Below are 20,471 nucleotides of genomic sequence, written 5' to 3' on the forward strand. Positions count from 1 at the left end.
CCCAGGGCTAATCTTCCTCAGCAAAAAAAGAGGAAGATTGATGGCAGATGTTAGCTCAGGGCTAATCTTCCTCAAAAACAACAACAAAAACCAGACAATAAAAACCATCAGAGAGCCAATAATGAATTCATTGTCCTTCCAGAAGATGATGGATCATAGGCTACCTACATCTCATAAGAATAGAGCCACTTTTCAACCATTCAGTCCTGCCTTAGATCAGATCCTAGGCTTACTAAAAGGACCATCTCCCGAGAATCATTCTGCTCTGTTAGCCAAGGGGATTATACAGCATGATATCTGTCAAGCTTAAATGTTAGTTAATTCTTAATTGATAGCTCAGCCTCTGCAATTGGTTCTGTTCAACAGTAATTATTCTCATGTGGCTCGTTGAACTCAATTGTGAGATTCCCCCCCTTTTCAGTTGTGCATGAAAACAGCAGACTTCAGGTCTTTAGAAAGGTAAATAGTAAATTTTCTTACTTCAGAGGTTCAATTTTATTTGCCTGGAAACTCGGTGTGATTTTCATCGCTAAAAGCAAAAGCAGCCACATGGTTGATAATGCCACCAGTTAACAATTCATTGCTGAGTCGCCGTTTTTGGGATTCTCTTCCAAATCTTTCCAAGTGCTTTTGAAGTTCTAAATTCCTCCTCTAAGGGAACACTCAGCAGTCCCAAGATAAAAGGGTAGAAGAGCGAGCTGGCGTTTTCCTTTATTCGTGCGTCTTCAAGCTAGCCATTTTTCGCTCCACGCGCCGGCAGACCCGTACTTGTGCGTGATACAGAGGCAATTGTTTTTCCTTAAAAAGGGGGCCCGGGTGGGTTTGTTTCGTTTCTGATCTGGGACACAGTAAATATGCCAAGAGAAGTTGACAACACGACCCGCAAGGTTTCCCCCCATCCTATTATCTCCTTTTCCTTAGAGATAGCAGGAAAGGCAGCATTTTTTTTCCTATCAACAGCCACTTCCAGCCCCAGTCTCGCTCAGCGAGGAATGTATAAAATTAGTTGACTCCTCTGAGTGACTTTCCCCGGGCCCAATCAGCTGGAGCCCGGGCGCGGCCGACCCCACCCCCTTGCGAACGCTCTTTGGCTAATTCCTGCAGGGAGGGAGGAGAGAAGGCGGCAGTGGGAGGGGGAGGTACCTGGAACTGGGAGTGATGTCAGCTCCCAGCTCGGTGCCTGCCCGGATTCCTGACATGGTGTAGGGCCGACAGGGTGGGGAAGGCGGGAGCGGGACTGGAAAGGATTGGGGTTGGCGAGCCTGCGGCGGGGCCCGAGTGCTGGGGCTTTGAACTCCGAGGGAAGGTGAACCAGAACTTCTGGAAGTAGTGCCGGCGGCTCTCCACCCCCCAGGTAAGGGCGTTCGGCTGCACTCGGAGACCAGAGGGAAGTGGCACCGTTGTGTGGTTGCCTCTGGGTGTTGCAGCTGCTCCTCCTCTTCCCCGGGTCGATTTCCTTTTGCAACTCACTCCTGTTTCCCAGTGGGAACGGGCACTTTTTTTTTTTGAAGGGGGGTAGAGCTTACTCCCGGGGCGCCCGACTAGCTCGTATGTGAAAAATACCTCCAGACTTGGACGTGTAAGCTCTTGTCTGAGTCCTTAGATCCCTGCACCTTGGTCTCCTAATAGTGCTTGAGAACTCCCCAGTCAAAGAAGCGTGTGGGGTGTGTGTATGTGTGTGTGTGGGTGGCTAGGGGTGGGGAGTTATTTTAAAATGTCACAAAAAGTTTATGAAATGTCGACTCAAAAATTATGCTCTTTGAGAGAGAACAAAAGTTTTGTATTTTTTCGTTCCCCTGTGACCTATTAATATTGATTTAAATGAAAGACGATTATTGTGATTCTTATACATTCTTATATATATTTTTATATATGAACATCATAAATCCTTTTATACGGTCCAGTCAGGATATGAGAAATTCACTTGGAGTGTATTAATTATGAGCTTGTGGGAGAATCGGTCTCTTGGGGGCACACTTCTAAAACTCCAACTCTTTTTCACTCTTAACATTTTAATTGAGTGCCAACTTTGTGATCTGGAGGGGTTAGGAAGGCAGCTGAGAATCTTCAGATCTGTTTTCCGTGGCTGCCTGAGGAAAGGATGGGGGCTGGTAGTTGTGATTTCAGGGGTCATTTTTCGAGAAGGGAGTTTTAACAGGGCAATGTGGCCAGAAGGCGAGGCACACAAACTCTTAATTATAGGAACGTGAATTTTTCAACATGTGGGACCAAAACAGATCTTTCCTTTCAATAAAAAAGTACAGAAAGCAATAGAAAGAGGACTTGATTTAGCATTCAATTTTGGTATTTAGGGAAGCAATTGCTTGTTGGGAGAAAAAATATTTTCAGAAGTAGAAATATAGAATTCTGATTTTTATTTGTTTCCTGTTTCAAATCCTTTCTTTTGCTTGCTGTGAGATTTTGTGTGCCCAGGTCACTAACTGGGTGTGATTGACTTTCTGGAGAAAAAAATTACCTCCATAAACTGATTCAGAACCCTCACTTATCAGTGTGTAAGGCTCTTTCTTTTGAAGAAGAAAAAAAAATGTAGGGTTGAGATTCCTGAGTCAAGTTCCCTGTTCTTTCACCACTGTTCCTCAGCAGTGAGTATCCTTCTGTTCCAGGTCAGGAGGAAACGGGCGGGCGAGGACTTCATTGTGAGTCAAAGCTGCATCCCAGGTGTCTGAGTGAAAGGGCATTTCCAGGAGATGAGGAGAGGAAAGAAAGAAGCCACAACATTGCATCTAAGAAACCAAAGTCGGGAATTGCGAAGATACAGGACTTTATAAGTGGGGTTCTCCATCTTTCTAGCTAGCTGACAGTTAGGTTTCAGGGCTGGAAAGAAGTAGTTTGTTTTGCTGTTGTTTATGAAACACCTGGGTCTGTATTGTTCTTAGTTCCTAAAAGAATGAAATAGCACAGGGTGGATAAAGAGCAGGTTTTTTGCAAAGAGAAGGTGTGCTGTACGGGAAAGCCAGACCATTTTAATTTTGGTTTGTATTTTGAACTAAGAAACAGACGTTGCCTAATGGCTCTGAAAGAATGGTGGACAAATCTTTTCTATTTATGTTCTATAGGAAGTACGTCAAACACTGTTTTCCAGTGTACTTTTTCAGTGGGAAGGAGAAGATGATGTGGAATTCCTGTGGGCTGATGTGAGCGCATGGGATCCTTGGCCAATGGAGTGTTCGAACTGCAGTTTGTAATAACCAGTCAAGTCAAGAGTATCTTTGGGATGTTATCCTGGTGTGCCAAATTCTGATTTACACTTTCTTTCCAAGAGACTAGTCCTGGCTTAGGGACTCGAATGTGCCAAAGCTTTAAATATTATTCATAGTTTGAGTAAAACAGTAATTTTGCATACTTAGTTTTAACCAATATTCCCCTTTCTTGGTCCGTGATTATGAGGCAGATGTGGTATAGTAAAACGTCGTACTTTTAAAGGATAACACTTGAAAGACCTTTGAGTTATTGAGAAAGGTGGGATCAGGTTTTGGTTAAATTCTCTTTGACCAGCAACTATCATAGTTCCAACAGCTGCTTTAAAAAATAGGATAATCTGGCCTTTGTGGACAAATGTTGACTTGAGATCCAGGGCACAATGTAGTTCAGATCAATAGTGCCTCATTCCAAGGGCATCATAGACATTTTTGGGAAACAGTTCAGCGAGGGAGAGTTCATTAACTCTGTTTTGGTTATGTTGTTTTTTTATCACTCACTGTGGCAGCATGAGATAAATCAGAACAAGGTCATTTTTCCCTCAGTTATTGACTGGCTGACTTATTTTTAAAACCTGTCTTTCATATTCATGAAATATTTAATTTTTGTAGTTAATTTAGAGTATCTTGATAATTTGTTATATTAAAATTATTAAACTTTTTGAGTTTTTCATCTCCGATTTTTAAAAGTACCTCTATCTCAAATAGCGTATTTTTCAAACTTTTAATGGAAAGAAGACCTCATTCATCATTCTATCATTCCAAAGATATTATTACATGTTTCTGACCTGGTTTTGAATTACCTTTTCAAAACAATGAATGAATGAGAGGATGAATGAGTGAATATCCATTCACATTTGGGTCTGTGTCTTGGTTCTTTATTAAAGAAACATTGCTTCCAGGTAAAAACATAGGCAACAGATATTGCACAATAATGACTTTTTTATTCCCATAGATTTCCCTAGAAAGTCATATTAGTACTGAAATTAAGGGGAAAAAATCACAATTGAGCAGCCAATTGTGAAATTTTTCAGGGAGCCATGATGATGATTATTTTTAATCATGGTTGAACAGATGGATTTAACTGTGAAATTCAAAGCTGTTAAGGTTAGTGACACTGGGTGTTGTTTGGGGATAAAGGGAGCAAAGTGTCTATCTTCTGGCCAGCATTTCCTTTCAACTAAAGGTTAATAATTTCACAATTAGATCTGCCATCAAACTGTCCAAAAATTGACACCACCCAAAAACTGCTTTGGGCTTATGCAGTTCCTTGTGTCTGTAGTGTAGTGTGTCATTTTTTCTCGAAATCATCACAGTCCATGTCAAAACCTTTTTCCTAGTCAGAAAACCTACAGCTTTGTCACATATGTCACCACCACAAAGACTGAGGCTTTATTAAGTGGAGCTAGTGCCTTAAAAAAAACTAAACTGAACTAACCCACCCTACAAAATACAAAAACACTTCCATTTCTTTTACACTCTTTATTTTGAATATGGTAATTATTGATGCCGGGTTGCCGTTAGTTGACAATGTTTCAAAAAAGCCAAGCGATGAGAGCTTCTTTTTTTTTTTTTATTGAGTTATTGATAGGTTACAATCTTGTGAAATTTCAGTTGTACATTAATGTTTGTCAGTCATGTTGTAGGTGCACCACTTCACCCTTTGTGCCCACCCCCCACCCCACCTTTCCCCTGGTATCCACTAAACTGTTCTTGGTCCATAGTTTTAAATTCCTCATATGAGTGGAGTCATACACAGATTATCTTTCTCTTGCTGGCTTATTTCACTTAACATAATTCTCTCAAGGTCCATCCATGTTATTGCAAATGGAATGATTTTGTTCTGTTTTGCAGCTGAGTAGTATTCCATTGTATATATGTACCACATCTTCTTTATCCATTCGTCTGTTGCTGGACACTTAGGTTGCTTCCACGTCTTGGCTATTGTAAAGAGTGCTGCAATAAACATTGGGGTGCATAGGACTTTTGGGATTGCTGACTTCAAGCTCTTTGGATAAATACCCAGTAGTGGGATGGCTGGATCGTATGGTAGTTCTATTTTTAATTTTTTGAGGAATCTCCATACTGTTTTCCATAGTGGCTGCACCAGTTTGCATTCCCACCAGCAGTGTATGAGGGTTCCTTTTTCTCCGCAACCTCGATGAGAGCTTCTTTTACCTCAATATTTTTTACACTTTGAAGGATCTGAAACACCAAACAACTGGATTTTAGTTTAAAAAATGGGTCCTTCCAGGCATTTTAAGTTTGCACACTTCTTAGGCAGGTTTGACGGGAGAGGAGGGTCTGAGTGAAACGTGTACCGGTCTGCACCCGTTGAAGAGCTTCTATTTCTGAAATGTGGGTTTGGACTCCGAGTGGTCCAGGTGGGTGTGTTGTCAGATTGTGATTGGACTTTGGTTATGTGTCTGCCTAGAACTTGCTGTGACTCACATTTTGACTGGCCCACATGCGCATCCTTGTTTTTGTTGGCAAGTGTAGTGAGTTCAGAATAGAAAGATCATTTAGTGGTTTCTGTGCAGTGGTGCACCTAAAAATGTCCATGACTGCGGGAATTGTACAAACTCGAATTGCATTGAGTATCCGTCATTCTGGCAAAGGCTCATGTCTTAAATGAGGATCATGTAGGAAGAAGATCAAGTGTTATAATGTTTGGGAGAGGCTGTAGATTTTATGGACACCCTCTGAACTCCAGAGTAAGGCTAGTTATTTTTACCTTTCCTTTAATTTAGGGAAATCAAGCATTTGACATAAAAACAGACACAAATTCAAGGTGGCAGGTGTGCTGATTCCTAGTGTGTGTGTTTGTTAACAAGGGCAAACTTAATTTTACCTCGTGAGAGAGAGAGAGAGTAAAGATGTTTTCAGTGGCAGGTCCATCCCCATTCATAAATAAGTGGCCAAATTCTTTAGGCAAGCAAGGTAAGTCTTGGGAAGAAGTAGGTAGGCCCATTGGGAAGTGTCTTAATTCTTCCATGCTATGAATGTAATACTCTACTATATCACTCAAGATGCCTGTGTTATCTTGTATTTCTGTGCCTAGGATCTAGCTCACAGAAGTCCTTTTTTGCTGGCTCTTTGTCATTCTTCTCTCCATCTATAGTACGTTGCACAAATGTCATCTCACCACCACAGAGTTTTATGAGGAATGTTTATTGAATTTATTTGGAAGAAAGTGAAAACAAGGCTAAAACTCTATTGCCTGTTTTCTTAATATAATAACTTGACAGTGTGTCTGCAGTTGCATAAATAATGTTCTGTAACCATTATCTTTTTCTAAAGATGCTGCTTCTCCTGACAACACATAGTAGAGAATTTTATTTTGTTTGCTTCAGAATTTGAACATGCTCTACTTTTTCTTGTGAATGATAGAAGAGTCAAATGAGCCTGTAGGTTCTCATCTAAATTAACTCTGGGAAGTGAGTGAGTGGGAGGAAGGGAAAAAGTGAGGACTCGGAGGAAACGCTCTGGTTGAACCTGTGAGTCTGCCAGGATGATTTGTGTGAAGTCACCTGGGTCTCAGTGTTTTTCCTCTGGATCAGCTGCTTGGATGCTTTTGTAAAACTTTCATATTCTTCCAGCCTTCATCCTATCAGTGTGTGACTTTGCACAACCAAGAGGGCTTTGAAACACAGATTTAAGGTTCTTCTGTTGCTTTTCTCTCCTTAGGGTACCTTGATTCTCTAGGATGACATACACTCTTCATCACCCTGTAGGGCAGACACAGCTGGATGCCCAGTCAATATCCATCCCATTCACTTGTTGCCTACAGCTGAACCCATTTTGTTTAATTTGCTACCATGGCCAGTTAAAAAAAAAAAACCAACTTGATTTCCCAGAATCCTTTGCAGCTGGGGGGGGGGGCGCTGTCTAAGTGACATAGTCCTGGCCAATGAGGTGTAAGTAGCTGGGTGGGGCTCCCCACAAAGCTCCTATGAGGGGACAGCCTCTGAGCTTGCCTGTTAGACCTTTGCTCTTTGTACTTCTTCCTCCCTAAAAGTATTTTCTAAGCAGAGAAGCCATCTTGTGACCAAAGACAAGACCCTTGAGGGGTAAGCAGATGGCATTCTGGAACTGCTATCCCAGACTTCTGCCCATCTCTTGAGTTCTTATGAGAAAAAAATCTCCATTCGGTTACCACAGAAGTTGGGTCAGTTAGTTGCAGCCAAATGTGATCTTAAGTGAGTTTAAATTCTAAAAAGTCATAGTTCATCTTTTCTCTAAGAATTAAAAGCATTTTGTGTGACAAAAATAGGGGTCGGACTTTGGAGCCCTACAGACCCTCATCTTGAATCCTGGCTTTGCTATTTATTACAGTCTGATATTGGCAAGTAATTTAACTTCTCTGGGTCTCAGTTTTTTCCACGTGTAAGATGGTGGTACTGAAATTTGTCTCATAGGATTTTTGTCAGTATTAGAAATAATCAGAAATTATTAATAGAAATAATAATGGCACATTTGGCACATAGATTTTCAACAAATGGTGGCAGCTGTTTCTGAAGAAGAGTGTGGTGGGGAGACTCAAGAGGGGGAGGCAAGTCGTTCAACTTGAGTAGGTTCTCACTGAACACGGATTGAATCCCCGAACGGTAGATTAGCTTTACAGCTATAGCCGCTTGCCTCCATCTCCTCGCCATTCATTTCAACGCCCGTCTCTTATGCTCAGTCCCACCTGCCTAAACCAGAATATTTAGAGCTCTTCTGCTCTCCAGCTTTGGTTGAAAAGGCAAAGGATGTCCTTGTGAAAATTTTATAAGCTGTAGCATAGGGATGCAGGGAGTGGACTCCAGAGTCAGATAAATGTAGATTAGAATCCCTTGTGATTCTAGCTATGTGATTTCATCTTCTGTGAAATGGGAATAATTGAGTGGTTATGGGGATTAAATATGATAATATATATGACGCACTAACAGTTGTTTTTCTGGCACACAATGAGCACTGGATTAATGACAGATATTGTTGTTATTATTTCACTGAACATTTGCTATCAGTTCTTGGCCTTGGTACAGGGTCCTCTTGGAGCTATAAAGACAGACAAAACATGGTCTTATACCCTTAAGAATATTCATCTACAGGAGATGGAGGCAGAAAGGGAATGACCTTTCTTACACATAACCATAATATAAGACAGATTTAGAATGCTGTTCAGCTGTTAAAGTTGAAAAAAATATACTGACTTATACGAATGTCTATAATATATATTTTACCAAAAAAAGCAACCAAGTACACATGTTTAGTTTATATTTGTCAATGTGTGAAAAATTGCTAAATGGGCTGATTTGAGGGGATGGGATTACGATGGCAGGGAAGATGCAGAGGGCTTTAGTTTTGTTTTTACAGCATATTAATGTCTATTTTACAACGCTCATGCATTCTTGAAATATAAAAAGTATTAAAATTTAAAAAATCAATTTGTTGGGCCTTTTGGAGGTAGGCGGGGGAAGATCATGCTATGAATTAGACTAGTCACTCGAGCAAAGGATTGGGGGGAGTGGGGTCCCATAGAGGAGGTGCGATTTGAATGGGCCTTGAAGGATGAGGATGAGATTTTGAGGAGGCACTGTGGGGGGAAATGAGCACACTTGGGTTTGGAGGAAAGTGTGGAATATAGTGAGGTTAGTTTTAGAGCAAGATAAGATGCAAAGATCTATATTGTTAAGAGAGGTGAGCTATACTGGAGCTAGATCTTAGACGGTTTTAAAGAGAGTGACAAGATTATGCTTTAAAATGAGTTTTTTGGTGTAAGGTGGAGAGGGATATGAGGACTGTTATTTTATAAAGATGACTCTGGAAATAGTCTGTTGGATATTAGTAGGGGTATTAGGTTTTTAGGAGAATAACCACAACAATAATAATAGCCAAGGCTTACATAGCATATGGTGTGTACCAAGCATTGTTCTAAGCACCTTACATATTTTAACTTAGATTTAATCCCTACATCAACCCTAAGAAAAGATACTGTTATTATTCCTATATTACAGGTGAGGAATCTGAGGCACAGAGAGGCTAAGTGAATTTCCTCAGGTCACACAGATTGTGTGTTGTACTCAGGTTTTAAACGCAGGTGGATACAGCCTCCAGGGTCAGTATCCTCAACCACTTCATATTACTGCCTCTGGCTTAGTTCTGTACTTGGCATTTAAAAGCTATGAAGAACTGTTAGTTGATTTTATCCACATGCAGATGTTAAGCAAGAATTTGAAATTTAGGTTTGGAGTTGAGGCAAAACCCTAAATTGATGGATCTTCTCCATAGGGCTGTTACATAAAGAGTGAGTGTAGATGAACTTGCCAAAGAAGAGAACGTAGAATAAAAAGAGAAGCAAGTACACAGCCTTCAGGGAACTCTGACGTTTAGACACAATCAGGCCAAAGAACAGTTATTAAAGGAGGTAGAGGAGGAAGGACCAGGGAAGTGGAGGACGGTGGCAGTCAAGGGAGGAAGCACACCCAACGCAAGTGGACTGTCCATGCCATCCAGTGCAGCATGAGTCTGTTACAAGGATGAGTCTGAGAAACTGCCGCTGGTCCAGCCGCCAGGTCATTCGTGAACTTGGAGGGAGTGGTTTCAGGAGCACAATAGAGATGGAATCCAGAATGCAAAAAATCGAGGAATACATGGGAGATGATGAACCACGGGTGACCCGGTCGGCCCAGCCTTTCAAGGAATTGAACAAGGAGAGACATGCTGTGATAGCTCGGGTTTGGGGAAGGTACAGGTAGAGAGGGTGACGTGAAAGAAGCAAAAGAGAGGTGGGAATGAGTGCAAAGTCTGGGGGAGAAATAAGGGATAGTTGCAAAAATCAGGTGGAGGGTGGCAGGTTAGCCTGGAATCCCTAAGAACCCTTCTTCAGACGGCATGGAAGGAAGGATGGGGGAAATGAAAAGAAGTCGAAGATTGAAGCGATAAGAGTTGAGTAAGTTCACCTCAGGCAGTCTGCGAGTTTTCAGTCTAATAGGAAGCAGTGAAAGGAAATTCATAGACAAGTAACTCAGGCTCCTGAGAGGCTGGCTTGCGGGATTATTGGTACAGAGAAAAAATTTGAAAGAATGACAGAAGTCTCTCAACTAAACAATACAAGCTGACACATTTGCCAGGATGTGTCTCCAGGCAGGAAATTAATTTATTGAAGTGGAAAGTAGTGGTATAAAAAAGAAGAAGAGAATGAAATGAGACAAAGGAAAACTTGACTGTCTTTGAAGGGGGAATTTTTAGACAACCAGACTTAATGGTTCACAGAACAGCTTCCCGGGGGAAACCTGAGCGCTTTGAGTGGTGAGAAACAGCCTGGTTCTGGAACCACAGTCTGGGTTTGGTTAAAACCGAGCCATCAAAGCCCCAGGAGATACTCTACAGACGGGAGTTGTCCAGCAGAGAGGCCTCTGCATTGCATGCTGTTCCCCGTAAGGTCTTTAGTCTTCAGTTTAATTATTTCAAAAAGATCTTTAGTTGAAAAGACATTAGGTTGCAGTGTTTCAGCAGATTCGTTGTTGTAATGACGTAAGGGGATTGAAAGATAAGAACTGAAGCGATCTGAAAATTAAGACGAGGTGCTCAAAATCAGCACCTCCCGTCAGTCCAGAGGTGGGTCTTTTGGGGGTTGCTTTGAAAGATGTCAGTAAAAACTTATCCAAGTGCGTGTCGCATGTTTAGATAGGCATGATATCCTTGAGTTCAGTGGTTCTCAGTGGGGCCAGCTACCTATTTGTGGAGCCCAGTGTAAAATGAAAATGTGTAGCCCCTTGTTCAAAAAGCAGGAAAAAGTGCTATTAAAGGTACTAACATAAAAAGCTTCTCCTTTTCTTCTCCAAGTGTCTCTCTTGATTCATCATGGTGTTTATTTACTTTTGAGTCATCTGAGGTGAAGAAAAATTAAATATTAAAATTCTTGGCAGGGATTTTGTTCATCTTTGTATTGTGCAGTGCCAGCGTTAGCTGCAAATGAAGATCTTGTAACATGTATGCAGAATTACTGAAATCACACACTTTGTATTTTGTAGTTTATAAATGCATATGCACAGTGTTCTTACCAGAACAGAGGAAACACTGCGCAAAACCAACTCACGACTTCTATTTCACAACTTGATTTGCACACGTTCTGATAATCTTTGGCTTACAGAAGGAAGGACTGGCATAAGGAAGGACTGAAAGGACAAAGAGCTGTGGGTTGCTCAATCTTTCCTTTTCCTTCTGTGGCATCGTTTTCAGCGTAAGTGATTGGCTAGTATAGGGAAGTAACAGGAGTAAGAGAGGATATGATAGGATTCCTTGGTTGTTTGTGTTTCTTAGAAAGAAATTGCCTTGTTTCTGCGTGCAAAGCAAATTCTGATTGAAATGGAAAGCATGGCCTCCTGGAGCTGTCAGCACCCACCCACCTGCTTACTCAGTTGTATTTGTAACACTCTTACGTTGAGCTCGCTTTGAGTCTTGCTGAAGTCCTATGCATTCGGAGTGCACCGAAATTCTGTGCTCATGGGGCATTGCAAACATTATGTATGAATGGGGCGGCAAGGAATGGTGGTCACACGTATTAAACAGATCTCCTCTGCCCACATGCACGCTCCCTTGTCCCAACAGACCTCATTTACAAAACACAAGTTCAAAGTTAAAATTATTAAGAATCTCAAGATGATGACAGCAGAGCATTAAACCAAGTGTGGGGCCTTAGTGAGCATGGGGTTCTGTGTGACTTCACAGGTCACAAGTCCATGAAGATGGCCCTGGTTCTTGGAAGTCAAGGAGCTCTCTTTTGAACCTGAGTTTCCCTCTGGTCTTAAAGTCTCAGCTTCATTATCAAAGTTTGCAGTGGGTCGAGTTTGTGTCTGGTATCCTAGGGACCCTCTCCGGGCCATCAGCACTGTCCTTTTTGCCTTTCAACTATTTCTTGAATCACTCTCCATTCCCTCTGCCATTGCCTTGGTTCATATCCCCATCATCTCTGATATAGACCCTGCAGTGGGTTTCTTCCCTATGTTCTGCACCTCATCACCAGGCAAATCTTCCAAATAAACCTTTGGTACGAGGCCACCCTGCCTGCTCCAAAGCTTTCTTTGATCTCCAGTGGACTGTGGCTTACAGCAGAGTCCTCATCCTGGTGGCCCTGGGTTGGAGACTCTGGAGAGACAGGTTTGATTTGACCTGGACAGCATGGTAAGAAATGTAAGCCAGTACTTAAAGTTTGGGAGGTTTCACCTCTTGAAGTTCAGATTTAACAAAGAGAAGATCTGGCTACGCTGGGCTCTTGTTTCCTTGTGCTGTGCTGGTGCCCTAGAGAACAGGAGGACCTGTGGACATGGGGAGGAAGATTGACTCTGTTCTGGCAAAACCTTCGCTTTCACTTATGTAAATTTAAAGCATGAATTTGCCTGTTCTCAGGGAAGGCTGTGAAGCAATTGGAATACTGATCCTTTAGTCTGAGAAATGAAGTTCTCCACCTTCATAATGGAAGTTGGGTGTATGCTTTGCAGTAGCCCTTGATTGCTTTTGTAGGAGAAATATTTCTTAGGTCTCTCCTGGCCAGTGTCACTACTGTGTCACCTTGTGGCCTCATCTGATCTTGACCTCTTTCTCTGTGCTTGTCTTCCCTGTTGCCAGGTGCTCAGAAGTAGGCTCTGCACCCCTGGGTGCCTTATGGCCTCTCAACCTTTCTACTTTGTCTGTTGACCTTTGCTGACACCCTCCTCTTTCCTCCAGGCCCACTTAAGGCAGTTCACCTGGGAGCCTTTGCTAAGAGCCTCAGTCAGAGCTCAGCCCGCGAACTCGGCTGGAAGCAGGTAAGTAAATCTCTGGATTTTTAAATGTTCAAGAAAGAAGTGGATGGTGAGTTCAGGTTGTTTTTGAAGGTTCCTTCCAGCCCAGTGATTTTTGAGATGCTGTAATCCTTTCAATGCCTGTGTTTATTTATTGTCACACATTTGGTCTCTAGTTGTTTTTTGAAATTGCGCTTCACGATAGGAACTTTAGTTACACCATCTCGGTTGATTAATGAGGGCAGCACTAGCATTATCTGCATTTCACAGATGAGGAAACCGAGAGTTTTCTCCAAAGCTAACACTCCAAGTGGCTTGTCTCTGGTTGTGTCGTATTTCTTCAGATAGACTGTGTACTGTTGAAGGCCATGACCGTGCCTTGTTGCCAGGCCTGCTACCCAGTAGGGACTCCGTCAATGCTTGTATGATGAGAATCGTGGTTCATCCGGCTGCTGTGCACTGAGGCCCAGAAGAGGCTCCACAGGGATGCAAAGGAGACTCAAGTAGAAAGGGTGGATGTGTGGCTCCTTTCTTGTGTCACAGCTGTCGGGGGAGGGAGGAGTGATGTTTAGTAAGTAGAGGCCAGGGATGCTGCTAAACATCCTACAATGCACTAGACAGCCCCGCCATAACAAAGAAGTTTCTGGCCCACAATGTCGGTAGTGCTGAGGTTGAGAAACCCTGCCTTGTAGGGTTGTGAAGATGAAACAAGATAGTGAATGCAAAGAGTTTGGTATAGTTAACTGTTCCTCTGAGAAAACCATCTCAAAGACTGCAAAATCAGCTTTTGAGAGAGTGAACCCCAAAAGGCTTAATTTCAGCAGCATCTGTGGTTCTTGCTGAGGAAAAGCCTTTATGCTAAGGATTTCATGCCCTCCTGTTTAGAAGTGACAGACTCACTGGAGATCGTGTGTAGTACACGGTGTGCTAACGTGAGCTGGCGTGGTTTTGTCGGAGCTGTGAAAACAATTATTAGTTTTTAGGGTGTTCCTGGTAAACTTCCTGCTTGCTCAACTAGTTTGTTCTGTGAAGATAAGTTTGGTGTGTGGGTTTAAATCCTCTGATGGAAAATGTTTTCGTAAGTGAATGTCCAAAATATATTTTGATAAGTGGGATGTGAGAAGTTTTTGTTTTCACATCAACAAGGCTAATGTTTTTCTAGCTCTACATTTAAAACAAAGCTGCTTTTCCCCCTATTTACTGCCTTACCTGCTTTCTGCACAGTGTTCTGGTATTTGTGGGAGTGGCTTAGAGGACTGTTGGATTTCCAGCTATTGTTTATTGTGGATTTGCAGTTGAGATTATGTAAATTTTTTGTAATTATAAAAGTAGTATATGCACCCTATGGAAGATCTGAGTAGAAAAAACATAAAGAAGACAGTTAAAAAAAGTCATCAGTAATCCTACCGCACAAGGGTACAACTACTGTTGGTATGTTTCCTTACATTTGTTTCCATTCATATATTTTTTTCTATATTTGAAATATTCTGAGGATATGATTTTGTGTCCCACTTTTTTTTACTTAGTATTGTTTTATTTGCATTTTCCCATACTACAAAAATACCTGTAAATATTTCATCGGACTGTAAAATATTCCATCTATGGGTGTTTCATGATTTATTTAATCCCATTGCAGAGCATACAGCCTGTTTTCAATTTTTGATGAGCGTCTTTATGCAGTCAGAATTTTTCTGCATTTCAGATCGTTCCCATCTTTACAATAGATGACCAGAAGTAGAACCATGGGTGTGGATGTGTATGGATATTTTGATTGATATTACTATCAGTTGCCAAAAAGTTTCTACTAATTTTTGCTGCCATTAGCAGAGTGCTATTCTCATTTTAATTTTACTTGATAATTTTCTAGGAGAAAAGGTATTTTGTTTTTCTTTTTTTTTATTTGATATTAATGAGGTCAAATAGGTTTATATGACTATTGGCTGTATTTCCTGTTTAACAAACTGTTTATATACTTTGCCCATTTTATCTGTTGGGTATTAGTATTTTTCTCATTTGTCATAAAGTCTAGTTTATGTTTTTCGTTTATTAACTGTTACTAATCCTCTCTCATAGTTATTACAAATATTTTCACATAGTTTTTTTTTTTGAAGTTTTTATTTGGTTTGTCTTTTAATTTTGTTTCTAATGATACAGAAGTTTAAAATTTTTATGTAGACGAATCTATTGATTTTATTTTCCACCTGGGATCTTCAACTTTCCTTTGTCTATACTGAAATGGATCCTGTCTCCTCTGGAAGTCACTATACTGAGTCATCAGTGTTTAAAATTTTATCCCAAAGTAGACCACTGTAGAGTTTCCTAATGAAGATAAACGGGCCTCAAGTGTTTAGTCTGCTGTGGGCACCCACTGTGTACCATGGAAAACCCTCCACGTCTGTATGTGTGTGTGAGTGTGTGTGTGAACAGGGAAGGTTGGTGAGAAAGGGTGAAGCTTGTGTTGGATCATGGCTCCTTGGGTGGTTTTTTTAAAAAATTTTTTTGCTGATCAAGAGTTACCCTGAGCTAGATCTGCTGCCAGTCTTCCTCTTTTTGAATGTGAGCTGCCGCCACAGCATGGCTACTGACAGATGAGTGGTATAGGTCCATACTCAGGAACCGAACCCAGGCTGCCAAAGCAGAGTGTGCTGAACTTAACCACTAGGCCAGTGGGGCTGGCCCTGGGTTTTGTTTTTAATTTCCTTTCCCTCAGGGTGGATATGAGCTTACTGAAGGCAGAGGGGCTTCTATAGATTCCCAAGTGGCTGAGTAACTGGGATCAGTAGCTTGCTGAGCAAACTGTGGCAGTGCCTGGCACACAGTTGGCCCACAATTATCTTTTTATGTTTGTTTAGTACATGAGATGGTGGACCGAGCAGAGACTGTGGTCAAGTCCCGTCCACTCCTCACCCCTTAAGTTGCATTCTCTTGGGCTCCAGGCTCTGTGTTGCTCAGCCTTGTCAGGGTACCTCCCAGCCCTGTGGGTGGACTCATAGGAGCCCACAGCCCTGTTGCATCACCAGCGGCAATAGCTGAAGCTTGAAGAGGGAGGTACCAATAACAACTAGTGCTTACCTGTGTTGCAAAGCCCTTTCACTGGGGCTTTTTAATATGCTTCTCACCTCAGCCTTACGAGGTTAAATGCTATTTTCATCTCCATTAATTTGGAGGAAACCACCGCTCAATAGAAGCGTAATTAAAATCTAGAGCTTCTGACTCCTGAGCTGATCCTCTCTACTTATGAAACAAATCCATCACTGTAATGTCTAGTTGTAATTTCTTGGTGGTGCTATTCAGTGAGGGTGACGGCATCTGTTTTAGGTTTTGGAATCAGACGTATCTTGGATGGAACCCCAACATGGTCATGTCTTAGTATTGTAACTTTGTTGCTTACCCAGCCTGAGCCTCAGTTTCCTCATCTGTAAAATGGGACAACAATGTTTACCTTGTAGGAATATTAGAAAGATTAAATTGAGGTAATATGTGCAAGATGCCTAGTATAGCATCTGGCTCATTCCTTTTGGGAGCTCAGTAACGATTATTTCCTGGTCTCAAAGCTGAAAATGCTGCCGTTCTTTTTTGTTTAAAATTTTCAGAATAACTGGTAAACCTGCTCAGACTTGTGAAATTTTAGTAAATATTATTTGTATTTAAGTGCAAGAAACATTTCTTTATCTGACCTAGTTATTTGCCTGTTCAGTAGATTTTCTTTTCTGTCCTGCATGTCACTTGCTTTTCTGAAATCCTTCTGCTTGGAGAGTTTCGTGATGAATCCTCAGCTTAGGACTGTGCTCACAGCCAAAATAAAACATGTTTTGTCTACCTGTTTATGTGAAAAGCACAGACAGCTCTCAAGAAGGGCAATAACCCAGTCATTCCTTTATAGATGGTTGAGATTTTTGGCATCCTCTGTGGAGTTACTACTTGTCCATGTATCGTAAATGTTCAGGTAACAGAGCAGTCTTAAAAAAAGAGAAAGGTGGTAGAAAATCATGAGAAAAGACTAAGTTGCTAGTAACTCGGGAGAAAAGTAAATCTTCATTTTTCATACCATATATAAGTTGGGTTAGATTTAATGGGTCCTTATGCTAGACCTCATTAACCACATAAAAAGAACTCCACTAATATTACTAAATTATTTCTGCCTAAAGAATTTCAACGTGAAAGTTGCTATTTAACTTCTACCGTGTGTTTACTTAGACTTTTCCGTTTTAATAAATTGAGCCAAGTAATTATAAATATTATCTTAGAATTATATTATAATCCAATGTAGTCTTGTTTCTCTGGAGTTAAAGATAATATCCTGTGGGAATCTTCTTTAAAACATGTCTTAGACTTTCTTATTTTTTTTGTCCCTAAAGTTAGGGTTGCATTTTCAAAAAACATCATCTTAGTATTGGAATATGGGAAAGATTAAGGTGGATGGAGCTTTACTGGGTTAATAACTAACCTTCTCATTCCTCTTCTGGGAAATTTTGATCTATTGCCCTGTGGTTTTTCCATTCCCTTCCCCCACCTCCCCTTTGGTTGGAATGGAGAGACAAGGATGGGAAAGCCTTTTAAAAATTTATATAAATTCATAAATTAGAGTTGTGTTTTTATATAATTCATACCATATGTATATACTTTACAAAAAACATGGATAGAGTTAAGTGTCAGTGATTAAGTGAAATTTACATGATTTCTAAGTTCCCTCCTGGGTCTAGAGTTCAAGGATCAAAGTGAGTGAACTGTTGGCCAAATCTCGTGACTAATGCAAACTGAGCGTAGAACGTTGTAGAATGCCACATCTAGTTTTGATGGTCAGTAGGCAATTATTTTCCTAAAATTCTTAATTTGCAGCCAAAGTGGACATTTGTGGGCAGAGGCAATAGTGGTGATAATAGTGAAGAGAGTAGAGTAAGTCTGGAAGAATAAAGTTGGTGCTGGCTTGACTATTGATTTACAGGATACAAAGGACTAAAGAGTATGCTTTGTGATCCTCAGATAACAATCCAGCTGGGCAGCCCTGTGATGATCACTTCAGCCAAATCATTTTGGCTCCAGCCCTTTGAAACAAAGCCTGAGAACCCAGCAAGTTGTACCAGGCATTTCTTGTTGCTGGCTCGTTGGGAGACGGAGTAAATAGAGTAATTAGCTCTCATTAGCACTCCCACAAGCTGTAAGGCATCCACCTGAGGCCGAGGGCTGCCTGCTTCTGTTCTTGAAAATGTGAAAATCCCCATCTGATTTCTTCAGTCTGAGCATTTTTGCACAGCAGAAACAGAAGGCTAACTTGTCAAGAGTAAAATCCACCGAGTGCCTCAAATAACTGTAGCAAAATCTGTTGACCAGGGTGGGAGGCTTTCCTAAGAAAAACGACTGTCTGAGAAATCGGTGAGCTGTTTAAAGCTTTTTCTTCTTTTTCCGCCTCCTGTGTATGTGACTGACATGAATCAGGTTAGTCGGAGACACTGAGCACTCGTGGTCATATAACTTGATCCCCTTAGCCTCTTGTCAGCTGTACTTCAGAAGTCGTGGTCTGTATCAACAGAGGGTCTGGGTCGTTTCCAGTCATTGAAAGAGAGACCTTTGATGGTGGTTTGTGGCCCTGTTCAGGACCACCTGCCATCGATAGTCCTCGTTCCCATGAAATATAGATCTGTAGTATGAAGGTGGGAGCCAGAAAGGCAGAAGGAGGGAGACAAAGTTTTGGGGCTTTGCACACAAGCTTGGAGAAGTATATAGAAAAATAGCAAATTGGCAGAATTTCATAGGAAAGAAGCCTGAACCTAGAGTCTGGCAGTCCGATCCCAGTGTTGATCAGCTGTATGATCCTGGGCAAGTCACTTAACCAGTCGTAAAACTGGGATAATAATACCAGCCCAGCCCTCACAGGGAGCACTGTGAGGATCAAATGAGACAATGTGTAAAAAGCTATAAAGTGTTAAGCATAGTATGATTTTAAGTTGAGTTTTTCATATGGAGTATCTTATCTATGTCTTTCATATGCTGAGCCCAAACCACTGGTAATAAGATACAGACACTGTGCCAATACCTGCTTTTCCTCTGACTTCTACTTCTGTGATGTCCCTAACTCCATCCCTCGGCCCTAAACTGGACTGGAGCCTGGATGACTACCAGGTAGTTCCTTGAGGTTTTCTGGAAGGTGGCGCTGCTCCTGGGCAATGCAGGAGCATTAGCTCTTGAGTCCTGCTCTGGCCTGTCTGCCATCTGCTTTCTCAGGGCTGCGGTAAACACTACAAAGCCATCAATAGTCTGTCAGCTCCAGAAATTGTTCCCTGCTATTAAAAGTTTGGAATGTGGGGAATAAAGTGTTCAGGACTCATTTTCATACTTATATGTAGAACTGTTCTTTTCAAGTAGCTTTAGAAGGAAGATTTCCTAGGATGTGAGGTTATGAAGCAAGTGTGTCTTAAGTGAGGAGGGGCATACCGGAAGGGCTAAGGGTGAAAACCCCAGGTCTGGCCTCCCGTGCTCTGGTGTCAGTTTTCAATGCCACGTGATGTTGTGATGTGCACGTCACCAGCCTGGTGATGTCTCATCTCCCTTACTTGTGAACCTGCAGTACTCCTGGGCATTACTTACCTTCTGTCCCTCTTGTCTGCGTTAGGTTGGTGTTCACAAAGTGATTTGAGCTGATTATCAAAAATCTGCAATTTTTAAACTGAATCAAGTATTGTTCAAAGGCTGTTTTTGACCTTTATGGGACCAGTGATAGAACATGTCCTTCTAGGGCCTGTAACTTCCTCAGTACAATTTAAAAAATAACTTTCTACACTTAGAAAACAGCCTGTCTTTGTTGGGTTCACTGGAAGCACACTGAGACTAGGAGTTGGGTGCCGAAGGATTTTAGGGGCAAGGAAAAAGGCGGCGTCAGGGTTGGGCAGAGCAGAAGCTGACTGGCAGAGTGGTTGCAGCTAAGGCCCCAGCTGTCCTTATGGGGAGCTCTGGAGCTGGGATGGCCCTTCCAAGTTGTCCCCAGTTGAGGCAAGGGCCATTGAGTCAGCCAGTTGTTGGTGGCCGGCCACCCCTTCTGGGGCATAACTTTGGGTGAAGCAGTGTCCTGCGGCTGGCTGGGGACCTTCCCTGTGAGCCATCAGCCACTAGGGATGGGTGCACTGGCCCTACAAATGAGGTCTGGGTGGAGCACACCAGTGTCTACCTCCCTGTCCTTAGGAAACAAACAGTAGTAATAGGTAGCACCAAAATCCCAGCGTGTGGTAAGTCCCTTTATCTGCAAAGTTAGAAAGTTTGGATCCTTTAGCAAAACTGAAGGAAGAGGTCGTACCCCTTGGTTAATGATAAGTCAAACAGATCTCTAGCCTGTCAGAAGTTTATGAGATACTTGGATAATATTTACACCTGATGATGGCGTAGCAGGGGTCAGCTTCTGTATTTGTGAAATGGCTGACCCAAAATTGAGTAATTTTTCCCAAGCATGAATTACTGCATGTTTAGAATATTAAACTTATGTGTACATAAATGC

General features: G+C 41.7%; 1 protein-coding gene across 30 annotated transcripts in view; it reads left to right on the forward strand.

Annotated features, from left to right (window-relative positions):
- Positions 1-1,076: 1,076 nt before the first annotated feature.
- Positions 1,077-20,471, forward strand: part of PPFIBP1 (PPFIA binding protein 1) — a 169,354-nt gene continuing 149,959 nt past the window's right edge. For 25 of the 30 annotated variants that reach the window (XM_070620875.1, XM_070620877.1, XM_070620876.1 and 22 more), the window contains exons 1-2: positions 1,090-1,354; positions 12,930-13,009. The gene's annotated coding sequence lies outside the window, so the exon portion shown is untranslated. Of the gene's footprint in view, positions 1,355-12,929; positions 13,010-20,471 lie in introns of all 30 variants that reach the window. The other 5 variants (XM_070620889.1, XM_070620894.1, XM_070620890.1 and 2 more) reach the window with 2 other exon arrangements.

Source organism: Equus przewalskii, chromosome 5 (genome assembly GCF_037783145.1).
Source record: "Equus przewalskii isolate Varuska chromosome 5, EquPr2, whole genome shotgun sequence".
Lineage (NCBI taxonomy): Eukaryota > Metazoa > Chordata > Mammalia > Perissodactyla > Equidae > Equus > Equus przewalskii.